This window comes from Mustela erminea, chromosome 8 (genome assembly GCF_009829155.1).
Source record: "Mustela erminea isolate mMusErm1 chromosome 8, mMusErm1.Pri, whole genome shotgun sequence".
Taxonomy (NCBI): domain Eukaryota; kingdom Metazoa; phylum Chordata; class Mammalia; order Carnivora; family Mustelidae; genus Mustela; species Mustela erminea.
The window spans coordinates 84,074,034-84,097,824 of record NC_045621.1 but is presented as its reverse complement, the minus strand read 5'-3'; the positions used below and the strand labels follow the sequence as shown (position 1 = coordinate 84,097,824).

Sequence of the window (23,791 nt, the reverse complement as noted above, 5' to 3'; positions counted from 1 at the left end):
ATCCACACAGATTCTGAACGTAAGTGGGAAAATAATACAGAGAAGGTATTTTGGGTTCTTTTGCAAGGACTGAGCGTACGTAATTGACACAGATGAATAATACTGGAAACTACCTCTTCAGACCCAATCCCCTCGCTTACCTCCCACTTTAACTAATGTGTTACTTTTAAGTGACATTAGTGACAGTTTAGAACTTATACTTAAACATCAACCCAGTAATTACTTATCCCTAAATTCATTCTCATAAGAATTCACAAGTTGAAACCTAATATTTTACAATTTTTTGTATCTATTTGCCAAAAATGATACACAGCAGTAACCAAATACACACACACACACACACACACACACACACAATCTTGCTAAACCAAGAGTAGTAACAGTTCCTGTCTAAAGGAAAGGAAATTAAAAAAAAAAAAAAGTACATCAATTATTTGGCATGCAAACATTTCTTAAGATTCTTTTATGCCATCCCCTTCCAACCCCCACCCCTTGGTAAGATTAATCGTGTGACAAATGACATCAAATGGCCTTATGAAATTTTGTCTGGAACAATTTTTACTGCTAATGGAAATTATAAATAATATGTGCCTTTCGTCAACTGCATTCTTCAGTAATCTAATTGTATCAAGCTAATGAGACCTGGGTTAGGAAATGTTCTGAGGTTCCCATGCCCCAGGTCAGGGAATGCTGCAAACATCACCGAGCAGATGTGCTCAGTCTCACGAGAATGGCAGCTGGAGTGCTTGGTCACTCCACAGAGCACTGGCTGTGCAGAGAGCTGTGCACTTGACCTACTGCTAGAGGTAAACAGCCTTTCTGTTGGTTAGCTGCAAAGAGTGGGGGGAGGGCAGTGAGAGATAAAATTCTACTTTTCACCCTCTGTCCTCCAACCTTTTACTAATTCTGTGGAAGATTCACCCCATTTATTCCCAGGGAAAATGCTTGTAAATGTTGTCTTTTAGAGATTAGCACATGTGTTGGTGTCTGCATGTGGTGTGCTGAAGGAAGCCGGAGAGCTGGGAGGGGCGGCATGAGAATGAAAATACCTCATTTACCCATTTCTTCAAATCAATATTGTTCACTCTGCATTTACGAAGGTTGATGAACCACCACTCTAGGCTGTTAACAGACAAGCTGCTTCAAAGATGATTTTATATTATAGTTGGATAAGAGGTGTTTAAATAAAAAATTCCAACATACTCCAAAAGTAGTTATGACTACCCCACAACCTTGAGGTTAGGAAGTGTGGGCAGTAGAGCTGAGATATAATTACCTACATCCTCTAAATGATGTCATAGAAGGGCAACACGACCTCGGGAGTTGATTCTAATATTTGGTCAGTCTCCAAAATCCAACAGGAGATGTTTTCCCCCTTAGTTACTCATATGTTTTCAAAATTCCTCCATTTCAGTGTATCTAGGAAATATTTTTCCTTTTTCTTCCTTTTTTAATTTGTGTATTTTTCAAACAAGGTACAACTAGCCTGATGTGCATATCCTTCCGCAACTCCATGTACCATGTGAGTGATGTGCGCGCGCGCGCACACACGCGCACACACACACACGCGCACACACACACACACACACACACACACTCACACTGTGTCCTTTCTTCCTTTCACTCAAGGGATTTCTTACTCCATAGTATTACATCTGCAAAGAACTGTTCCTTTAATAAGCCTCTTGATTAGAATGTTTCAAATGTCCCAAGAATGAGGATGCTCACTGATTCTCTAGCAATGGGATCAGTTCTCACGGTGAACATTCTCTTCTCATTCTTAACTTAAACTTTTTCTTTGTCCTTCGTGCTGTCCATTTGCATCCTGCCAGAGGATTCTTCCTCTCCTGAGGCGTTTACATCTTTCACATATTTGCAGACTGTTATCATTGCTCCTCTTAGCAATCACTTAGCCAAAATATACATTACTCTGTGCTCTTTTAATCTCTCCACATAAATCAAGACCTTGGTGCCCTAATCATTTTGTTGTTCTTCTATGAAGTCACTCCAATTTGGCTTTGCGTTCTGAGGTGACAAAAATGGAAGACAGATTTCCCTGTTTAGATTCAGTTCTGTCATGTTGAGACCCCATCACCTCCTGCTCCTTCATACGAAATTTTTTCGTATGCCAACTGATTCAATACTCCTTTCATACTGTTGGATGATGTTGCTCTTACATATTGCTCTCCCTGGAGGTTTAATCTTGTGGGAACCTTGAAGTGGTTTATTATGCTATTTTTGAGCTCTAACAAGAATAGAAACTGCATTTATTTTTTATAAAGACAGCGGAAGCAGACCTCCATGTCCCTACGCCCAAGTTCCCAAGCATTTATTGGATCTATGGATTTTTCAACTTTTTCCAAGGAGTTTCCATTAAGAATAAAACCAGATGCAGAAATTTCTAGGCCCCAAAAGGAAAAAAAAAAAAAATTAGAAGAGGAAAGTAGGAGTGTATAATGAAATACCTCTCGCAACTTTACCAAATATGCTTTAATATAGGCACAGAATCAAAAGTAGTTTATTTTATAAGTACTTGCTAAATTTCAGAAAGAAAACCAAATGAAACCTGAATACTTAAGAAGTTCTTTGGAGGCATTTTCTTTCAAAAGTATATCATATTGCCACTTTTAAATTTCTGTCATTCAGTGATAATCCTTCAGCTTCCTGATTGGCTATGGTATTTGGAACGGACTGGCCCCTGAATCATTATTTATGCTGAAGGCGGGTGTGGATGCTAATCCGTGGGTCATTAACACCTCATATATGTTAGTTCAGAGATCTGGGGTGTGCCTGTGTTCACCCTGCCAACATGCATAGCATTTCTTGGAAATTCAGAGTTTTTGTTTTCTGAGGGTTTGATTTGAAATATTTTCCACATAGGCATTTTCACTCTCACTGAGTAATCACATTTTTGGAATTTGGTTTTAGTTTAATTCTTCTTTTCTGAACTCGTTGATTAGCAGAGATAGGCACCAGCTGAAAAGTAAAAAGAGGAGGTCCAAGTCTTGCTTCAGTGCTCTCTGGAGCTAAAGTACGTCACCTTTTCGGCTCTGTCTTACTTCTGATTTCTAATCTTTTACCTACACCAAGATTTTCATTTGTGTGGAATTTATAAACTCCCAGTGTGACTTTTGGTATATCTGAGAACATTACTTTTCTATTAACATTAGAAAACTGAACACATTCTCTTTCTTATCCTCTCTGTGATCTTAAAGGGCAACTACTGGGTCATAATGGTCCACCAAAATGTTTGCTTACTTTGCCCATCATTTTTCAAAAACCAAAACTTACTGGGAAAATATTGAAAAAAAAATATCAAGGTCCTGAAAGTTGAACACATTGGAGAAAAGTTTGATTTTGGAAATTTCACCAGTATCTTGGCACATTACTTTTTGTGATACAAATCTGCTTTATAAAACGGGGGGAAATGACCTAAAGTGAAACCAAACCTAACCTGGCATCCTTCTTGCAGCAAGATCGTAATCCCAGGTGCTAAGTCACCCAGGGAGTGTTTCCTGCCTCCAGGCTTGCGGTTGCCATTCCTTCTACTTGAACTCTTCCTCCCTCAGATCCTTGCGTTGCCCGTCATTTGTGCTTTCACCACTTTTTTACTGAAACCTCTTCTTGAGGCCTTCTTGGACCAAACATTCTCACACTGGAGCACGCACACAAGCACTTCCTATTTAGCTTCTCTGCTGTATTACTTTTCTCTATCATTTATCAATATTGAACATGTCAGAAATTTTACATTTTTATCCTGCTTTTTTTCCCCACCTCTTCTGTTGAAACATAAGCCCATAAAGGCAGACATTCTTGTCTCATTGTTGTATCTTCAGAAACTACAAAAGTCTTCAGACCACTGTAGGCACTCAGTAGATACTTACTATATGAAGAAGCTAACATAAAATTCCAATAGACCAAACAAATTAGAAAGTAATTTTGAGTTTATTAAAATAGACCGATAATCTAAAACATACCTTTCTATAAATCAAAATTAAAAATGAGGTAAATGTAATTGAAATTGCAGGATTGAATTTAGGGGAATTAATGTGTAATCAGAAATTTTCATTTCCCCTTTATTTTTACATACATATAATGGACACAAATATATTCAATTTACAAATAAATCATTACTTTCCAAGTGATGCTATAATAGGAAGAGACATGCAGCTCATCCTTAATATCATCTCTACCAAGATTTCATTGGTGCCCACTCCTCCCACACATTCCAGTTACAGAAAAGTATGTTTTCCAAATCCCCTCTGCACTTTAAGAACTAAACGGAATCATGTTTCTTCCATAAAACTACTGCTAACTACTCTAGTCCATACACATCATTCCCTTCCTTACATTCACATGTCCAAGTTAAAACTGTTTGAGAACTGTTTTGTGCCAGGCACTACCCCAGTGCAGAAAAGACTCAACTAAGAAGAAATCTCATGGGACCAAGTTTTGTTTAATCTAAATTTGCCATGACCATTTAAAAAAATTAGTCTCACTTTATATTCACTTCCTCTTTCTCTTATCTCTTGCACATATTATTATCTGACATACCACACATTTTATTTAGTTATCCTACTTCCTGGCAGCACTTCCACTAGAATGGAAAACATGTGACACTCTATAGCATAGAGAACCAAGTTAAGCACTCAGTGAGATCTTCCTGTCCTTCCCTTCATCTGGGACTAAAAATGGACTTGGGTGTCAAGTAGGATCCAACCAGAAAAAGATAAACTATCTTGGGTAGCTAAAGCAGAGGAAATTTAAGGCGGTAAGTGGTGACATCAGGACTTAGAAGAGGCTACAGTGGTAATCAGAGTAAAGTGAGGCAACCCAAAGATTGTCTTGAACCAAAAGCACAGTGATTTCCTGCACAGAAGAAAGGCATTTTCTATAAGCTTACTGTTTTACAGGGAACTTAACAAGATTTGGTTCTGGGGAATAATTTTTTTTCTATGGCTAAAAACTTGAATTCATGAAAAGAATGTTTTTCTTTTATGGGTGATGCTGGAAGGCTGAAGAGGAGCCTTCAACCCTGGTAGGTGGAGTGTGGTGTTTTCCAGGAAAGTCAATAAAGTACAGTGGGGGCCTGCAGGGTGCACTGTGTGACTCTGGGAATGTGTGGGAGGAGTGGGCACCAATTCTGAAAGAAGGGCAAGGAAGGAATGGGCTGCAATGTGCTGAATCTCATGAATGACTCAGAAAATGGCAGAATCAGACTCTAAGCTGCCATGGCCCCTGCCACATTTCCCAGAGGAAGTTGGATCTCACAAGATATTGGGAGTTCTTTAGGGGTGGCACACCTGGGACCTCCTTGGTGCTGGTGGCCTCTCATCCCAGAGTCATTCATAAGTAGTCTGGCTCACACCATCTATCACACAAACCTCAATGCTTGTGGATGCTTCCCTTGCCTGCCCTCCTCAGAGTCACAATGCTGGGGCCCCTCACCTTAAAGACCTGGCCACAGGGGAGGGTATGGACTCTGGTGCAAAAGCTATGCAGGGGAGGCACTACCCCAGGCCAGAATGGGTGAGCAAACTGCACATTCACAATGATAGGTGTCTATACCTGAGGGAAAAGGGGCCAGTCATGTTACTGGAGCTCAAGACCGTGTTTACATGGAGGACACTGAAATCATTTTGGGGTCCTCCAGTAGAAGAGGCAGTGCCAACTGGCCTGGTAAGGCTGGAGAAGTGAAATCACTCCACCTTCACTACTCCTGCCTCCCAAACCCTCAGAAGTGTTTTTGATCGCAAAAAAACATCTGAAAGTCACTTAAGAAACCCATGGCACAGGAGTCAGGTCCCTCTACAAGATAAAACAGAGTAGAGCAGAAGGGCAGGGCAGGTGGTTCTTGGAGGCCAACAGGCCTGGCAGGTGCAAACACCCAGAAAGGAAAAAGTTGACAGAAGACACTTTAGAAAATTTAAATCAATAAAGTTTCTTTTCTTAATATTCTGGAAACTTTATGGAAAACTGGACCTGTGAATAATTTAACTATGAAATGGTGATTCAAACATGGGAAAGAAAAGGCTTTACAAGGAATTTTCTATTATATGGTGTATGTTCTGGTATATACCTGAACTAGATATTTGCAGTTAATCAAGTGGATAAAAAGGAGGCTTGATTCAAAAGGGCATGTATGATTGGTGGTGAGGGTAGTAGTAGAAGGGAGATGATTATTATAAAGTTTATTATCAGAGGGTAATTTAGAAATAGAGATGAAGAAAAAAATGTCCTATGGTTTGATTGCCTTTATTTTTTGTAGACCTCAACATGACCCAATGGAAAAAATCTGTTTAAAACAGTATTTATATTTTCTATGTAAGATTAAAAAAGAGGTAGAAAATGATAGCACTAATCCAACTTTTCTAAGGTGAAGTAGGATTAAAACCCAAATATTCTTTATGCTCTCCTAAGGAGAAAATGACCTCCAAAGACAGAGAGAGAGAGAATGAATATAAATATGAAAGAGAGAAATCTGGAAACACCATATCGAATGAGGACCCTCAGTAAATACTAAAGTTTGGTTGGCATTTTTCAAACTGCTTAATACTGCTGAATGGACATCTTTACATGACAAACACCAGATGGAAAAAATCAGTTGAGAGTCACAAGCCGAGGATGATTTCATTATAAAATGATCATTTACTCATAATTATCCAGAAAAGCCCAAAACCCTACAGTGCTTTCATAATAACATTTGTGTTACCAAAATATAGCAAAAGTATACTTTTGCTGAAAGTTTACATTCTAATCTGCAGGAGAAACTTAATTATTCTAATATGATAAACACATAAAATTCCTGTCTAATTTTAAAATTGGAATTTCAATTTCCAGTAACACATTTCACCATGACACCGTTTGCAATTTTTCTCCTAAACTGCTGTCTACAAAAATGTTATAATAACATAGCTTTTCTGCTTAACCACACAACTGGTCACCAAGAAAACAAAGTGGTTTACTCTCATCCTTGTGTAAATAAAAAGCTTGTTTTTTCCTCCATAGTTGCATCTGACAATAAGATGCTTTAAGTAAGTTTTAAGAGACTTTATAACAATAAAATACTCTTAAAAAGTTTTAAGAGACTTAGACCAAAAAACCCATTTAGAAATACTGCTTTCAGTGACCACACAGCATGCTTAAGGCTGCCTCATGACATGTTTGTATTGTTATTTGATAATAAACAAAATAAAAGGATCTGTCATTGAAACTTAAATAAGTGACATTTGTTACAGAAACTGCAACATTCTACAGTTCGGTACTGTACAGTCAACCACTTAAAGCAGCCCTTCCAGCTAAACACACTTGGATTGTTTTTCCAGACAGGAAAGATTAATAGCAGAAAATCGTGACCTTTGACTTTTGACATAAATTCTAAGAAGTGAAATGCAATTGGAAACATTGGTGAAGCCTTAAATTATGGCTATAGAGTGAAAGAATAACCATATATCTATAATAACTAAACATATATACCCAATTTTGGGTCACAGATTTCCTCTCTAGCTTATACTTCAGTATATCCAATGAATGTACAGTTCCACGTTTCATCCCCACTATACTTCTACAAAATAAAGCCTCAAATTGCTGACTCCCTAGATAATGCAAATTGTTTACAAGTATGATTTCCAGAGAAAATAAACCTTTATAAATACGTAGAATTTGTTTCATCTGACATTTTAATAGCCCTTATTTATAAATCACTTTGCACAGGCATTACTTCATAATATTGCAATTCTGAACCTTCTTGAGGAACAGATACTGATGATTTTCATTATACATTTAAGTAGGTAAAATGAGAAAATTATCACAAAATCTTGGCGTATGTGTAAGTTCATTAAAAGAAAAATGTATACCTTTTATTATGGACAATGACCTTTAGCAGTAATTTATCAAATTATCACTACTAAAACAAGAATGATTTTATAGCTTAATTATAAATAATACAATATAATATATTATGATAACATTCATAATTCATTTATGATTATAATAAAATATCAGATATATGCAACTACCAGAAACAAGTCAAATCAGTAACTTTCTAACTGCCTTCAACCATGCTTCCAATAAAGGGATAATTAAATTAATACCTGTGTACCAAATGAGTTCTCAATAAAGAGTTAATGGCCCTTTTCACTACAATGTAAAACTAGAAATCCAAATGGTATTCAGTGGCACAGAAGCAGCTCATCAAGCTGCACTTTTCATATCCCTTTAGGAATAAGACCTATCATATTATAAATTCTAGAGGAAAAAGATCCCAGGGTGAAAGAACTGATAAGTAACAAGCCATATACTGGTATTTCAGATAAAAAGCTTCCTGTAAAACAATAAAACACCCTTTTTTTCATAAATCCAATAATCCTGGCTAAATCCTTACAATGAAACTTGGACAGTATCTTTAGTTTCTAAAAGAAAGGGGAAATACACACACACACACACACACACACACACACACACACACACTGATTCAGTTCATCTTTAGGATCCTCATATTCTAACCCTGAAACATGACTCAGCCTTTGAACTTCAGATATCAAGTCTATTCATTGACTATGGGCATATCTCCAACTTGAAAAAAGAAAACCTTAAAGAGGAATTTCTGTTTGTTGACCTTCTCTTAAAATTTATCATTTGTTCACAGAGCTTTAAGATAACTTATTACAATTCTCTTAGGGAAAAGAAACAAATGTTTCATTGTTATTAATATTAAATGTGCATGTCATTAATATTTATTTATTTCTAGATGATGAGCTTTTAGAAACCTGAGAATTTGCATATCTTTTCTTGACTTTCAGTTCAAGCTGATATACTGAGGAAATGAATTAATCCCCCTTTCCTCCTGAGGCCTTTATGAATAAAGAAGACAAGAAACACAAAACTAATAAATACAGAGAACCAAAGAGGACGGGTGGCTATCAACATTGTCTCCAACAAAGTTTGGGGAGATTGAAAGTAGACAGACGTATATAAATCAATGAACAGAGCAGAGTTTACTGCGAAATGTTCTCATCTCTTGGAGATGAGAGTCAATGTTTCTGCCAGACCACCACAGTGGCTTTGGCTCAGGGGCAGAGATGATGTGTAAAGAGAATGATCATCTAAGAGTCAATATTTAAGATGGTTGTGCCAAGCCATTGTGTTTCCAGGTAGCCCAGCATTTTGTGTTTGGGGGAAGGAGAATGATCATCTAAGAGTCAATATTTAAGATGGCTGTGCCAAGCCATTGTATTTCCAGGTAGCCCAGCATTTTGTGGTTAGGGGCGGGGGGAGGAAAGACAGGGCATTCTTTACTAAAGAAATTAAATGAGATATCTGGAAACAGAAGCAGTAAGTCTGATGTGTATATTGAAGCTCTGAATATAGCTCTGATTATTCTGATATGTGACATGTAATCACATACCAAGGACCTTGCTTGGTAAGACTTTGATGAGCCTGATAGTTGACCCACCTTACTCATATGAACAAATCTTATAGCATATTGAAGGGAGGGGCATGAATAGAACTATATGCATGTTTGCAAATTTGCCAAAGAAACCCATATCTGCTAACCCTTCTTTTTTTTTTTTTAAATATGCACTGGCAAATAAAATCACCAGATGAGTAAAAAATCAACAGTATCAAAGAGAAAAACCAAGATAAACAGAAAAGGTGATTATGGAGCTAAAAATAACAAGTAATTCAGTAAACAAAAGAGGAGAAATCAAAAACCTCTCTTACATAAACAGAGAAATCAGAGGTGATATTAGATTAATGTAAATAAACAGCAATCCTATGTAAAAGGAAAGCAAAAATGTCAGAGAATACAATTAGTGTGCTGAAGTGATTAGAGATTAAAAATTTGATTAAAGAAAGGAGGAGGAAAAGGGGAATTCTTCGTCCCAATTGGTAGGACTGACTGAAAGATTAGTAAAATCCGTGAGAGAAAAAGATAGGCATACAGCATCAATGTCCTACTAAAGAGTTCTAGGGGAAAAAAATGAAAGAAAGAAAGAAAGAAAAAAAGCTGAGAAAAAATTATCCAATCATAGAAGATAGCAGAGAATTTAAGCCAGAAATCTTAGAGTTAATAGATTTTGATAATTTAAATGCCCAGCACTCAATGAAATTTTTTTCAACTATCCTTATGAAAACTTAAGAACTCCAAGGATAACAGTATGGCAATTTTCTGAATAAATAAAATAGCTTATTAAAACAAATAGAACTATGACTGGACTTGGAATTCTCCTCAGCAAGACCAGCTCGTAAAAGAATAAAGAATCATAGGAGAAAACATTTTTTACTTAGAACTCTAGGTCATAACAAACTGTTACTCAAATGTGGGGGTTAAAGAAAAACATTTCAAACAGAGGGTCTTCAAAAATTCGCCTTCCATATATCCTTTATTAGACAGTTATTTTTATGTGTAACAGAAAATGTTGATAAATCATAAGAAGAAACTACTGGATCTCAGGAAGAGATGTTATAATCCAAGCAATCCTCTAATGCAAGTCTGGACTGATGGCTATATGTCAAGTCTAAAAATGAGCTGGTTCAAAATGGGGCCTCAGGAAAGAGGCCTCCATGAAAAAAAAGGGGGTGGGGTGGGGGAGACTTTAAGAAAGACAATTGTATAAAAAGATGGAAGCTTTAAGATTTTGATAAATACACATGGAGAAAGACAAAGTTTTCAAAAAAAATAAAATAGATGACAAAATACTATGGTCCAAATGTAAACCCAGATAAAATGCACTATGATTCTCAATTCTTGAATGGAATGTAGAAGAAAATAAGAATCCAGGTGACTTTGATACTAAAAATATTTTTGTAAGTATTCCCAGCATCTTGGCATTAGACCTTTAAGGAAAGAAATTTCATCTTATTTTCTCTGGCAGTGAACAATATTCAAATGGTTATTATAAAATAAACACTATAAATTGGTTTTCAACTTTAAAAATCAACCTAGGGATAAAGCATGCAAGAATTGCTTGTGTATGAAGAAGAGAATGTACTAACCAGCTTGATAAGTTAAAGTAAATCAGAAAAATGAGGAAGAGGAAAAGTGGAGAGAAGAGTAGTTAAACTGACTGAAATTGATGGTTCAATAAGTAGAAGTATATGTAACTCATTCAAAGTTAAAGGTAACGGATGGAAGTACTTAGAGTATTGATAAAACTGTCAAACTATGGAAGGAGATTGGGGAAGGGCAGATGAAATAGAATGAGATAAATTTTGTCTTTCCTAGGAAGTGAACAGACAATTGTCACAAGTTGGAAATTAAGAAATGGAGATATAAACATATCTAGTGTTAGGAATATAATCTACAGAGGAATGAAAACAGAAATAGGAAAAGTGGTTCTGGAAATTGAGGGTGGGAATAAGAAAAAAATAGTTGGAAGACTTCTTTTCATTAGAAACCCTTCTATACCTTGTGATTTGTTATAATGCACACATAACCATGATAAAATTTTAAAACAAATAATCCAGTCAAGAAATGGGCAGAAGACATGAGCAGACTTCTCCAAATAAGACACACAAATGGCTAACAAACACATGAAAAATGCTCCACATCCCTAACTATAAGGGAAATACAAATCAAAACCACAATGAGATAGCACCTTATGCCAGTTAGAAAGGCAAAATTAACAAAAGAGGAAACAACAAATGTTGGCGAGGATATGGAGAAAGGAGAACACTCTTACACTGTTGGTGGGAATGAAAGGTGGTATAGCCACTCTGGAAAACAGCATGGAGGTTCCTCAAGATGTTAAAAATAGAGCTACCCTACAACTCAGCAATTCCACTTGTGGGTATTTACCCCAAAGATACAAATGCAGTGAAAAGAAGGGGTACCTACACCCGAGCGTTCATAGCAGCAATGTCCACAATAGCCAAGTTGTCCTTCAACAGATGAATGGATAAAGAAGATGTGATTCATGTATACAATGGAATATTACTCAGCCATCAAAAAAGATAGATACCTACAACTTGTGTTGACATGGATGAAACTGGAAGATATTATGCTAAGTGAAATAAGTCAAGCAGAGAAAGAAAATTATCATATGGTTTCACTCATATGTGGAACATCAGAAATAGCACAGAGGACCACAGGGGAAGGGAGGGAAAACTGAATGGGAAGAAATCAGAGAGGGTGACAAGCCATGAGAGACTCTGGACTCCAGGAGACAAACTGAGGGTTACTGAGGGGAGGGTGAGTCGGGGAATGGGGTAACCAGGTAATGGGTACTAAACTAAGGAGGGCATGTGTTGTGATGAACACTAGGTGTTATACACAGCCAATGAATCGTTGAACACTACACCAAAAGCTAATTACATTCTATATGTTGGCTAACTGAACACAATAACTAAAAAAATAAAAATTAAAAAAAAATAAAACTAACTCCTTTTATAGCATTTTCAACCAGCTTTCAATGATCCAAGGAAAAATAATTTTTATTCTGAAAAATAGTGCACCAATTAAAAGAAAGTCTTTTTTATTTTATTTTTTTGTAAAAGCAAGCATCACCTCCAAGTATAAAACATATACTACTTCAACTAGACCTTTGTTTCAGAATGTAAAAGAGAATCTTAATTTAGGAATCCTGAATTTAGCTATCAGTTCAATCTAGTTTAATTTGTTTGCATGTTTGGATTCATGATTGAAGCAGTTCATTTTTTTTTTCAAAGTCCAATTGCATATGTCTAACTTTTTAAGCAAAACTAAGTCAACTATTATATTATTTGAAATACTTTCACTGTACGAACTTGTTTCTTAATTGATAGAGAAGGCTGTGATGTTTCCCAAGGACTTATGATTATTTCCAGGATCTTTAATTTGTGAATTAAAGAGGATTTGTGAGATAGATGAGTCAACTTGGCATAATGGGTCAAAAATGTACTCCTTTAAAAGTTGCTAAATGAGGAATTGAGTAAATGCATGCATTATCCACATTGAGCACACCCCGGTTCTGTAGTCTGTGGATCAGTAACACAGTGTCAAGTGAATGGAACAAATTTTCAAATTAGCAGAATATATAAACATTGTGACATATTTCTTTTTAAAGCTAGCAAAGACCAGGCATTGGCCCATGTTCTTGGTATACTATTAACTCCCTCAAACCAAGGGCCAATATGAGCTGGATCCGTATAAATGATTCTGAGAATCATCCTAACTATGATATTTCATCAAATTTATTGGTCTAATACGTGATACAATGAGGGTTACCAATTCATCTCTACTTCCTCCTAATTTCACCAATGGTTAGAGGAAATAGGGTTCATGTAGTTTTTGACTATTTGTCCTATTATAAATACATAATGATCCTATTATATATTTACCAAGGTCTGATCAACCTGCTGCAATTAATATAGAATCCATATATGAGATGGTCTTGTGAACTTACAAAGTTGATCCAGTTGCATAAAAACTAATGTTTTGCAGAGAAGAGATAGATGCTCAGTGCATTTTTGTACTATTTAAAGAATTATTTTGAAAAAAAAAATAATCTATTTATATATTTTGAGTAAGAAACATTTAAAAGATGAATTTATTCCCTATTAAATAGTTTGGATGATTCCATACTTAACCTGATGTAAAGATGTTAGTAGACCATTTCAAACACAAAGGATTCTCAAATATGGTGTTCCCTTTTGGGACTTCAGATACAAGTCTATACAGATGCTTGGGAGACACATATTAGAATCAGAATTCCTGTTCAGAAATCCAAATTCCCTTTTCTTCACTAAAATGTTCACAGAGTAAGGGGAAGACATTTCTAATATATAACTTTTATTCCCATGTTTGGGTAAATCACCAAGACCAGGACATGGGAACCAGGGTTATAAAATAGGAAGGATTATAAAAGTGGTCAATAGTTTGCAGTTTGCCAAGGACGGTGGTATGCATTTTGCCTGCTTTATCTCATTTAATCCTGTCTACAAACCACTGAGGTGGGTGCAGTTTACACATTTCACACTTCAGGGAAAGGGGTCACAGACTGGCAAGTGGACCTATCCAAAGGACATACATAGCTAGTGAGTGTCTGAAAATAGCCAGGCCTCCTGGCTACAGAGTACACAGTCTCTTCTGCTTAGGCTATCTATAGCCAACTATACCAGAAATAGAATTTTTCTCACCAAAAAAAGTGTTTGTGTTTGTTTGTCTGTTTGTTTGTTTGTTTTCATTCTAGGGCATTAGATTTTATATAATGAAAGTATTTCTCATATGATTGACATGAAAAACAGGGTAAATGTTATTGTTATTGCAGGAGAAAAAAAATATATAGAATTTTGACTGTATTTATTTCCTTTGCCTGAAAAATCTTCCTCTTTCTATATGTATGTGGCACACCGCATGCAAGTTTTTTTCTAAATATCACCAGATCAGAGTGGCCTTTATGGAAATCTGTATATAAAATATCATTCTTCTACCTCTAGCTCTTTATCCCCTTAATTTTATTTTTCTTTATAGCCCTTTACAGTATTTAACTCTTTCTGATATACTACACATTAATTTGTTGTTGTTTCTTTACTGTGGAGATGCACCAGAGAGTAAGCTCCAGGAGACAGGGGTTGTTCTGTTTTGTTCACTGATCTCTTGTGAGTACATGGAACAGCTGGTGACTGACAATCAGTGGACACTCAATAAATGTATCTTGAATGAATAAGATTTTAAGTCTTATGATACCACATGGATAGAAGATAGTTATTTCTGCAGTTAAACAGGTATGGACAACAGTTTTACACTAAACGAGACATTGATACCAAGTGGAAATGGCTGAGAGAACATGGAAGGATCACCACAATGCACCAGAGTCTTCGAATGAAATACGCAAAAACTAATCCCCAAAAAAGGCATACAAAGGGAGCACGAGACTCACCATTTTTACAATAAAGACCTTATCTGTGCATTTTGGGTTGCAACAACCAAAAACATGATTTTGCCTTATCACTGCTACAGAAATACAGTTAGGGGCACCTGGGTGTCTCAATTCATAAAGCCTCTGACTTTTGGTTTTGGTTCAGGTCATGATCTCATGGATCAAGAGATCAAGCCTTGCCTCAGGTTCCCTGCTCAGTGCCCAGTTGGTTTGAGATTCTTTCTCCCTCTTCCTCCCTCTCTGCCCCTCCTCCAGGCTCACACTTACTCCTACTGATGCATAAATAAATAAATAAATAAATAAATAAATAAATAAATAAAATCTTCTTAAAAAAGCATTTTAAATCTTTTATTAGGACAAAGATCTATCTCAGTACCAGACTAAATTAAATGTTATTTTCTGTCCTGTTTCCCACTCTTTACTTAGAATTTGTTGTATTTTATACTCAGCATTGAAGGTTTCCTAGAACATCCTCCTATAATGCGAAACAATACTCCATGCAATTTGTCTTTGCACTGGTATGTTTTCAATGGAACACTACTTTATAGTAGGACTTTAAGTAGTATAAATGTAACTAAGATTTCTGTTTCATCCCATTTGCCCAATTTGATCAACTGGTGAAATTTACTAGCTGATCGGACTACTAAGAAAGAGTAATTATTATTATTAACAGCAAGAAGAGAATTTCAGAGAAACTAAACAAAATGAAACACACTTTAAATTAATTTGATGTTGCTCTAGAGTCTGGAAAAGTAAGGGGTGTATATTTTTGCTGGCTAAAAAATGAGACAAAACACAACCTTCCTCAGTCAATTGCGTTATAAAACAGAATATATATAGTAACATTAAGAGGCTAATACATGCTACTTAAATTAGAATCACGTTGTTAAATTGCACCACAATCCAAAGCCTTACAGCAAAACTAAAGGTAAATTACTGAAATCTACAAGAGTCCAGAAGAAGTACACGGTGAGTTTCTTAGCAAGTACTTTGTCTCCTCAGAGGTTGTGATTCCATTTCTACTGCTAGGACCAGAACAAAGTAGGTATGTACTAAATATTGAGTATGTGAATGACAAGGGTCAGCTGTAATCATATGTAATCATATATCTCATAAACAGAGTTTCAGTGTGCCCTGGAAAGTCAGACTGCCTGGGTACAACTCCCGAACTCAGGATTTATTATGATTAACAGTCTTACTTGGCTTATTCGTATGCAGAAAAGAGACTATCATAGTTACTAATGCCTAGGGTGCTGGGAGAATTACCTAAAAAGAAAAAAAATCCAAGCAATGTTCTAAATCCACACCAGGTACACAGTAAAGTTGAATGTCAAAGAATGTGAAATGCTACTTTTACTCATACCCAGCACCAAATATACTGAGCCCATTATGATTATATTATGTATTCCATTTTTTGATTGTTTTTTTTTTAAGTATACTAGTTGATGAATTTGCTTTGGTACTGACATCTTTGTCCTATTATATAGAAACATGCTTGGAAACTCCAAAAGCATGCCTTACATACATTTTTGTTCACACATTTGTCTGCATGGACATTCTCTTTCAATAATCTCTTTTAGAACTGGTGCTATATCTGTTTTTATTGCCACGTGGCTCCATGATGGCCTAGTGTCAAATATGTAGTGACAAAATTCTGGAAGAATGGTAAATTTCAGTTACCTACTTTGTTGGTATATGCCCATCTGTGACTCTAGTTAAGTAGGGTATGCTTACAGAAGTTTTGTTTGTTTTTGCTAAACTTTTTTCATCTACTCTCAATTCCATTGCTATTCCCATGTTTCTCTTTATTTTTGAGATTTTATTTGTTTGGAAGAGAGAGCACAGAGAGTGAGAAAGAATGATTGGCGGAGGGGTAGAGGAAGAGGCAGATTACCCATTGAGTAGAGAGCCCAGATTGGTGCTTTTAGGGCTCAATCCCAGCTGGGATCATGACCTGAGCTGAAGGCAGACACTTAACTGACTGAGCCACCAGGTGCCCCTTATCTCTTTCTTCTTCATTTATTCCATTAATTTCTCCACACACAACGCTGAACACAATCAAATGATTGCTATTGGTTGCTTCTGTAGGATTGGAATGTTCATGAGGGCAGCAACTGTTTCTATTTTTGTAATGACATTTTATATTCATTCCCTGACATGATACCTGCCATGTACTAGTAGTTTTAAAAAAATTGTATTGCATATCTGAATAGGCATGTCAGATAGCATGTTCATTGTTTTTGTCCTTTTACCTGAAATGTAAACACTTCCAAATACTTTCTAAGAATGTTCATTTTATTTATAAATTTCTTGAGAATATATATGCCATTTACTTGTGTTTATTTATACCACACCAGTTAAATTATATATTTCATATGCAAGACATTTTTAGATAAATTTTCCATTTCTCTAAAGAAAAACATGAAAATACTTAATTTACCCTAATAGATCCTGCATGGTCTATACCTTTCCAGTTTCTCTGGATTTTCTAAAACAGGGTACCCACTGCTTTCTGCTCCCTACTACAATGACCCCTCCCCCCTTCAACATCTCCAATATGCTTCCTTCCTTTATGCCACAAGAAAGGCTCTTCCTTCTTTCTGATTCTCTCCTAGCCCCTTTCTTCCATTACTACAAGGTTGGACCCTATAAAATAAGGAGTGGGAACACTCTGCACTTCTCTTTTAAATATATTACACTTATTTTATATTTAGTGTATGACATTTCATTAGAAAGATGTCATCAGTGTAAGGCACAGTGTTATTGCAAATACTCACCAAGAAAGAGACACCACCACCAGTTATAATTTCAAGACTCTGCAAATTATAAAATACAGCCTATTTCAGAGATGTCAAAATGGAGAAAAAGCAAGTTTCATAAAATATTAGAAGAGGTGATGTTGAATAAAGGACATTACAGCTAAAAAAAAAAAATGGAGAAAAAATGCACATTAGAAATAATTAAGTCTGATGTTTTTGTAATCAAATGATTGCTATTGGTTGCTTCTGTAGGATTGGAATGTTCATGAGGGCAGCAACTGTTTCTATTTTTGTAATGACATTTTATATTCATTCCCTGACATGATACCTGTCATGTACTAGTAGTTTTAAAAAAATTGTATTGCATATCTGAATAGGCATGTCAGATAGCATGTTCATTGTTTTTGTCCTTTTACCTGAAATGTAAACACTTCCAAATACTTTCTAAGAATCTTCATTTTATTTATAAATTTCTTGAGAATATATATGCCATTTACTTGTGTTTATTTATACCACACCAGTTAAATTATATATTTCATATACCAGATCGTTATTAGCTTCTTTAAATTACTTCTAAAATAATATGAGGTAAATAAGTAAGCACATCAGTAATCAGTGCATAGTAAATTTTAATAAATGCATTGCAAATTTGATGTGTATTTGTTGCCACAACAAACCACTTGCCAAACTAAACATATTCCAGATTTTTTATTTTAACCAATTTCCATATAACTGTTAAATTATATCACCAAATTCAGTCAGTTAAACATCTGCCTTTGGCTCAGGGCATGATCCCAGGGTCCTGGGGTCAAGTCCTACATTGGGCTCTCTGCTCTGTGGGAAGTCTGCTTCTCCCTCTCCCACTCCCCTGCTTATGTTCCCCCTCTCACTTTGTCTCTTTCTGTCAAATAAATAAATAAAATCTTTAAAAAAAAGAAGAAGAAGAAGTGAATTTCAATGTGCTACTCTCCTGCTAGGAAAAATTCATGAAATCTTACACCTAATGTCATGAAACTTAAAAACCTCTTGCTGATTTTCAATCTCTTCTCTAGCAGACACTGTCCACTAATCAAGAAAGTATTTCTATCAACATGTCCTCTTTTTCCGGTATCTATGCCTTCACTCCTACTTAAAACACTTGTTCTTTTCTTCCTTTTAAAATCCTTAAAGGCACAGATTTATGTCCTCCTCCTGCAAGATATATTCTCTGCCCCTCTACCACACTCACTTCAATCTTTTCAGAATGTCCAGAATATAATTCTTACTCCACTATATATCATCTTCTTTTTAAAACATGTCTGTCTTTTACAGCCATTTACATTCATGATCATAATAGAAATTGCCATCATTCCCATGAAATTCCCATGAGATCTGCAATCTCAGTCCAAGCGCCCATAACTGAAAACATCACATCCCACATTTCAGCTACCTCCCATTCATATTCGTCTCCAACCATTCTTCAACTCCACTTGAAGCTAAAATCCACTAGCCCCACCAGTTTTTCATAGGCCAACGACTTGTTTCTGTGTTAATTCCCTACCTTACTCTATTAAACTCCATAATTTGTCTTTATAACTTACTCTGAGGCCATATTTTTTCTTAATTTTCCTCATAATACTCACCTCAAAAAAAAACAAAAAACAAAACAACAACAAAAAAAACCCCAAGCCTGACTAAATCCTTGCCAAGTTCTTGTGTAGTAGATTAAAAAACTCCATATATTCCTCCCAGTAAAGGTAGAGTCTAATTTTCCTTCCATTGAGAGGATCTCGGATGATGATCTCTCTGGTTTCACTTGAGCAATAGAAGTGTCATTCTTAGTCTTCTAAGGCTAGGTCACAGGAAACTTTGCAACTTTTACCCAGGTGTCTTGGAATACTTGCCCTTAGAAGTCAGCTGCCGAATCTGACCCTTGATTTTGGCTCAAGTCATGATCTCGGGGTTGTGAGATTGAGCCCCATGGCAGGCTTCACACTCAACACAGAGTCTGCTTAGACTTTGTCTCCCTCTCCCTCTGCCTGTCTGCCCTGTGTTCATCCTCTCTTTTTCTCTCTCAAGTAAATTAAATCCAGAGGAGGAGGAGGGGAGGTGGAGGAGGGGAGGGGGAAGGCGGAAGGAGGTGGGGAGGAGGAGGAGGAAGAAGAAATCGAAGAAGACGATGAAGAAGACAAAGACCAAGACAATGACAAAGAAGCTGCCAGCTGCTGTGGGTAAGCCCAAGTAATTCTGTGGAGAAGCCCACATGGAGAGGAACCTAGGACCCCACCATCAGCCCACTGACTTCCTGGCATGCTGGTAGCATCAACTTGACCGTCTTCAGTAAACCATCTTGGAAACGGATCCTTTAGTTCCAGTCAAATCACCACAGCCCAGTATTTCTGAAAGTATGAAGAGAAATGAGCAATATTTCCTGAGGTCTGCTTAAAATTTCAGGTCTGTGAGCGAATTAAATGATTGTTGTGGTTTTAGATTATTGGGGTTTTAAACCATTAAGTATTGAAGTGGTTTATTAGATATCAGTTGTTAATCAAAATGCTTTGCCTACATACATGAAGATTAACATCACTATGAAAACACCACACACACACACAGACACACACACACAATCGTACTGACTGGCTTGGATTTAAATTCTTCTCACAAAACTCAAGCAGCTCTTAAGGTTTTCCAGCAGTCATATGATATGGTCCTATCTGCTCACTTTCTTAAGCTCTTCATATACTATAGCTCTCTCTCTCCTCAAATTTAAAACATCTGTCTCTATCTTTTTCCTTAGTTGATAAATTTGTTTGCTAGTTTCTGATAAAGGAAAAGAAATCAGTATAAAATTACCACAAGCACCTACCTTCACTTTTACCTCCTACTTGCTTCCAGAACAAAATTATTTTTTTTTCCTATTCCTCTCCCTACTTCCTCCTCAGCCTGCTTTCTTGTTCCACCCTATGTCCCCAAACTTGTACTTTTCCAGTACCTCAAGGATAAATCTATGAAAACTTTTTTTCTGTCCTCACTCTTCACTACACCCAATCCTTTGGTGTTCTCATTCAATCTTATGGTTTCAAATCCTAATTGATACACCTTAATTTATATCTCCATCCTTGAACTATCCCCTTAATTGCAACTTACTGGAATATATGCACCCTCTACTTGACATCTTCACTTTGATACCAAGCCTGCAGCTAAGATGTAACATACTTTACTTCAAACTCGTCCTAATATTCTTCCTCAAATCTGCTGTACTAGTTTGTCCTATCTCAACTGATTAAAAATTAACCTTCCCAGTACCTCGGGCCTAACAATCTTGCTATAATCTTTAACTCCACATTCTTTCTTGTAAGTAAGGAATTCAAAAGTAAATTTTGTTGGTTTGATCATAAAAATATATCCAGAAATACAGAATTTCACTGTGTCTGTCTATGTCTACAGCCACCACTCTGTCTTAAGATACCATCTTTACCTCCTAATTGGTCTCTGTGTTTCCTGTACTAGGGGTGTTGGTGAGGGGTTAAGAGGGAAGGCAAGTTTATACTCAACACAGTAGGCCATTTAATCCTCATAAAACTGTTAAGTCAGATCAGATCCTCAGATCAATCTTCTTTCCAACACTCTCCAATGACTCTAATTCACTCAGTAAGACCAAGTCCTAAAATGCCCACATAGACCATATGATTGGCCCCCTCTGACTCATATCTCACTTAAACCTCCCTTTACTCACTCACTTCTAGTTATATTGGCCTCCTTGCTTTCCCTGGAATTTTCCAGCCAAATTCTCACTCATGGGCTTTTGTTTTTGCTAGTGTCTATTCAACCTGGAATCTTTTACTTGCTGTTGGCTTCCTCAGCTTCTTCAGGTCTTTGTATAAATAAAAATTACTGATTACCCTATTTAAATTTGGAAAATCCTCAGCCCTGTTCTCTCTAACACCCTACAGAGATTAGTTTTCTCTATAACCTTCATCCCCAACTAGTATTAAATATTCTATTTTATTGTTTGTCTCCCAGCTCTCTAGAAACCAAGCACCATCGTTTACTGCCAGATAATCATCGTGCAGAACAGTGAAGATGCACAAAGGTATCTCTTTACCTGATAATGAATGAACATTTATCAGTCTTGCTTTCTTCCTAATTAGAAATCAAGCTTCACAAGTACTGGTCCTATGCCACACACTTTGCCAGTACTCTCACAATACCTAACACACATTTAATGATAAGGTAGCTTTATAAAACACTTGATGACTGATTACAATTAACAAAATGTTTCTCAGCAAATTAGTAGGGCCTACAGGATGCTATTAATAGGCTTGAAGCTATTTAGTACTGCATCAGTGCTCATTTCCAAGCAAAATTATTGTCCAGAACGTAAAGGATGCTGTCTGCTGATAACATTTCTCAAATTAATCCCAAGACTCTGTGAATATACAAAGTAATAAAGATGAGTTTAATTTTTAAAAAATTAAAAATTCACTTTTTACTAAAACAATGTGAGATTATGTCCAAGTATTGAATTACTGTGACTTAAATCTTTGACAAACTAAAAATATTGAGTAATTTTTAAACATGAAGAATAAGGCTCTGACTTGTTTCTAAAACTTGGCATCACTTGGATTTTAGATCATAAATACTATAGGAAATTATAATTCCCAAAAGAGTTTATCCCTATGTATCTATCAAAAATTAGGTAAGTTTAAAATTAGAATGGAGTATTCATGGATACTTTAATTTTTTAAAGAATTCAGAAGTTCTCCTGTGTTGAACTTCTGAGTACCCTTGGACAAATATAATTTATTTCTGCAGGTCCACATGTTTATAGAAACAAGAAATGAATGTGATGGAGGGAATAGAGTTTGTTAGAATGTGGAAAGGTTGGTCTAAGATCCCAGAAAATAATAACTAATAATAACCACTAACATGCAATCCATCTCATTTAATGCTCACAACAATGTAGGAGAAATTACCACTACTATCCCAGAAGAGAAGAGAGAATAGAGAATAGTTACCTTATTCAGAAAATAGCAAATGACCAGGTTAGAATATGAATCTAGATGGTAGGATCCAGAGAGATTGATCTTAAATACTGGACTATGTTGTTTTTCTAATGTTAAACACACACACACACACACACACATCACCCCATACAGATGTGAACACACAAACTTGTCATTTCCTGGAGTAAATAAAAGATATTCATGTATTTTTTTTCTCAATTGTAGAGTTAATTTTAGTAAGGGCAGAAATGAGTCAGAAATGGCCCTTGCCCTGGAGGATACTTTCTATACAACATCACCGTGCACTGTATGACAGTGGCCCCTTCAGTCATCATCAGAGCTGAAAGCCCCCTCACAGTTACAAATGCTCCTGCGATAGGAATACAGTGAAGCCCCAAGGGTGAGAATTAGGCTATTTCTCCATTTCTTATCCCCTAATGACCCAAACAAAATTTATAAGTCAACATGCGTCTGTCTTCATCTTTAAAAACTATGGAAAACAAAGATTCCCAACTTCCAGCATCATTACTAGTCATTGTTAAATAATCCTCACAGCTAGGAATCTCCCATTTTTCTCTATCGAGTTCATCCTTCTGCAGCTCACCATATTTCCTTCTCCTCTATTTTTACTGAGAAGTAAAAAAAAAAAAAAAGGATGAATATTACCCTTTCATGAATTTCATACTCCTATCACACTATCTAATCTGTTCATCTACTGTAAATACATATTTCATATGAAAACTTTCTATAACCCATCATCCCTCTCTCAAAAAATAAACAGTTGAGAATACAGAATAGAATTATATTTGCAATTAAGCACCAATTCAATTAGGTGAGTGGGGTCTGGAAAGAAATATAGTTTCTTTAACAAACCACCTCAAACAGTGCTTAAAACAGATTGGGCTGACAGCTCTCACAACCTTAGTGTCTCCTCCAAGATTTACAATGGCATAGCTCCCCTTTTTAGCAAATTAAACCTTATGTCAAGGCTTCAAATTAAATCCAAACCCCTTCTTTCTCTGCAGAAGGAACAAATTGGCCCCACATGGCGGGAGTAAGGAGAGCTGATAAGAAACAGTGAAGCGAGAGCTCCCCAACCTGGAAGGCGTCACATGGCCAAATCAACCGGGATAAACAGTCAACTCCACTTAAGGTTTTACATAAAGAGCCTTGTAAAATACAGAGA

At 36.2% G+C, this 23,791-nt stretch overlaps 1 long non-coding RNA gene across 1 annotated transcript; it reads left to right on the top strand.

Moving 5' to 3' along the window:
- The first annotated feature begins 728 nt into the window (after positions 1 to 728).
- Positions 729 to 23,791, top strand: LOC116596906. The gene is made up of 3 exons (XR_004288357.1): positions 729 to 806; positions 21,623 to 21,692; positions 23,631 to 23,791. It is a non-coding gene; the product is annotated as an uncharacterized LOC116596906 (long non-coding RNA).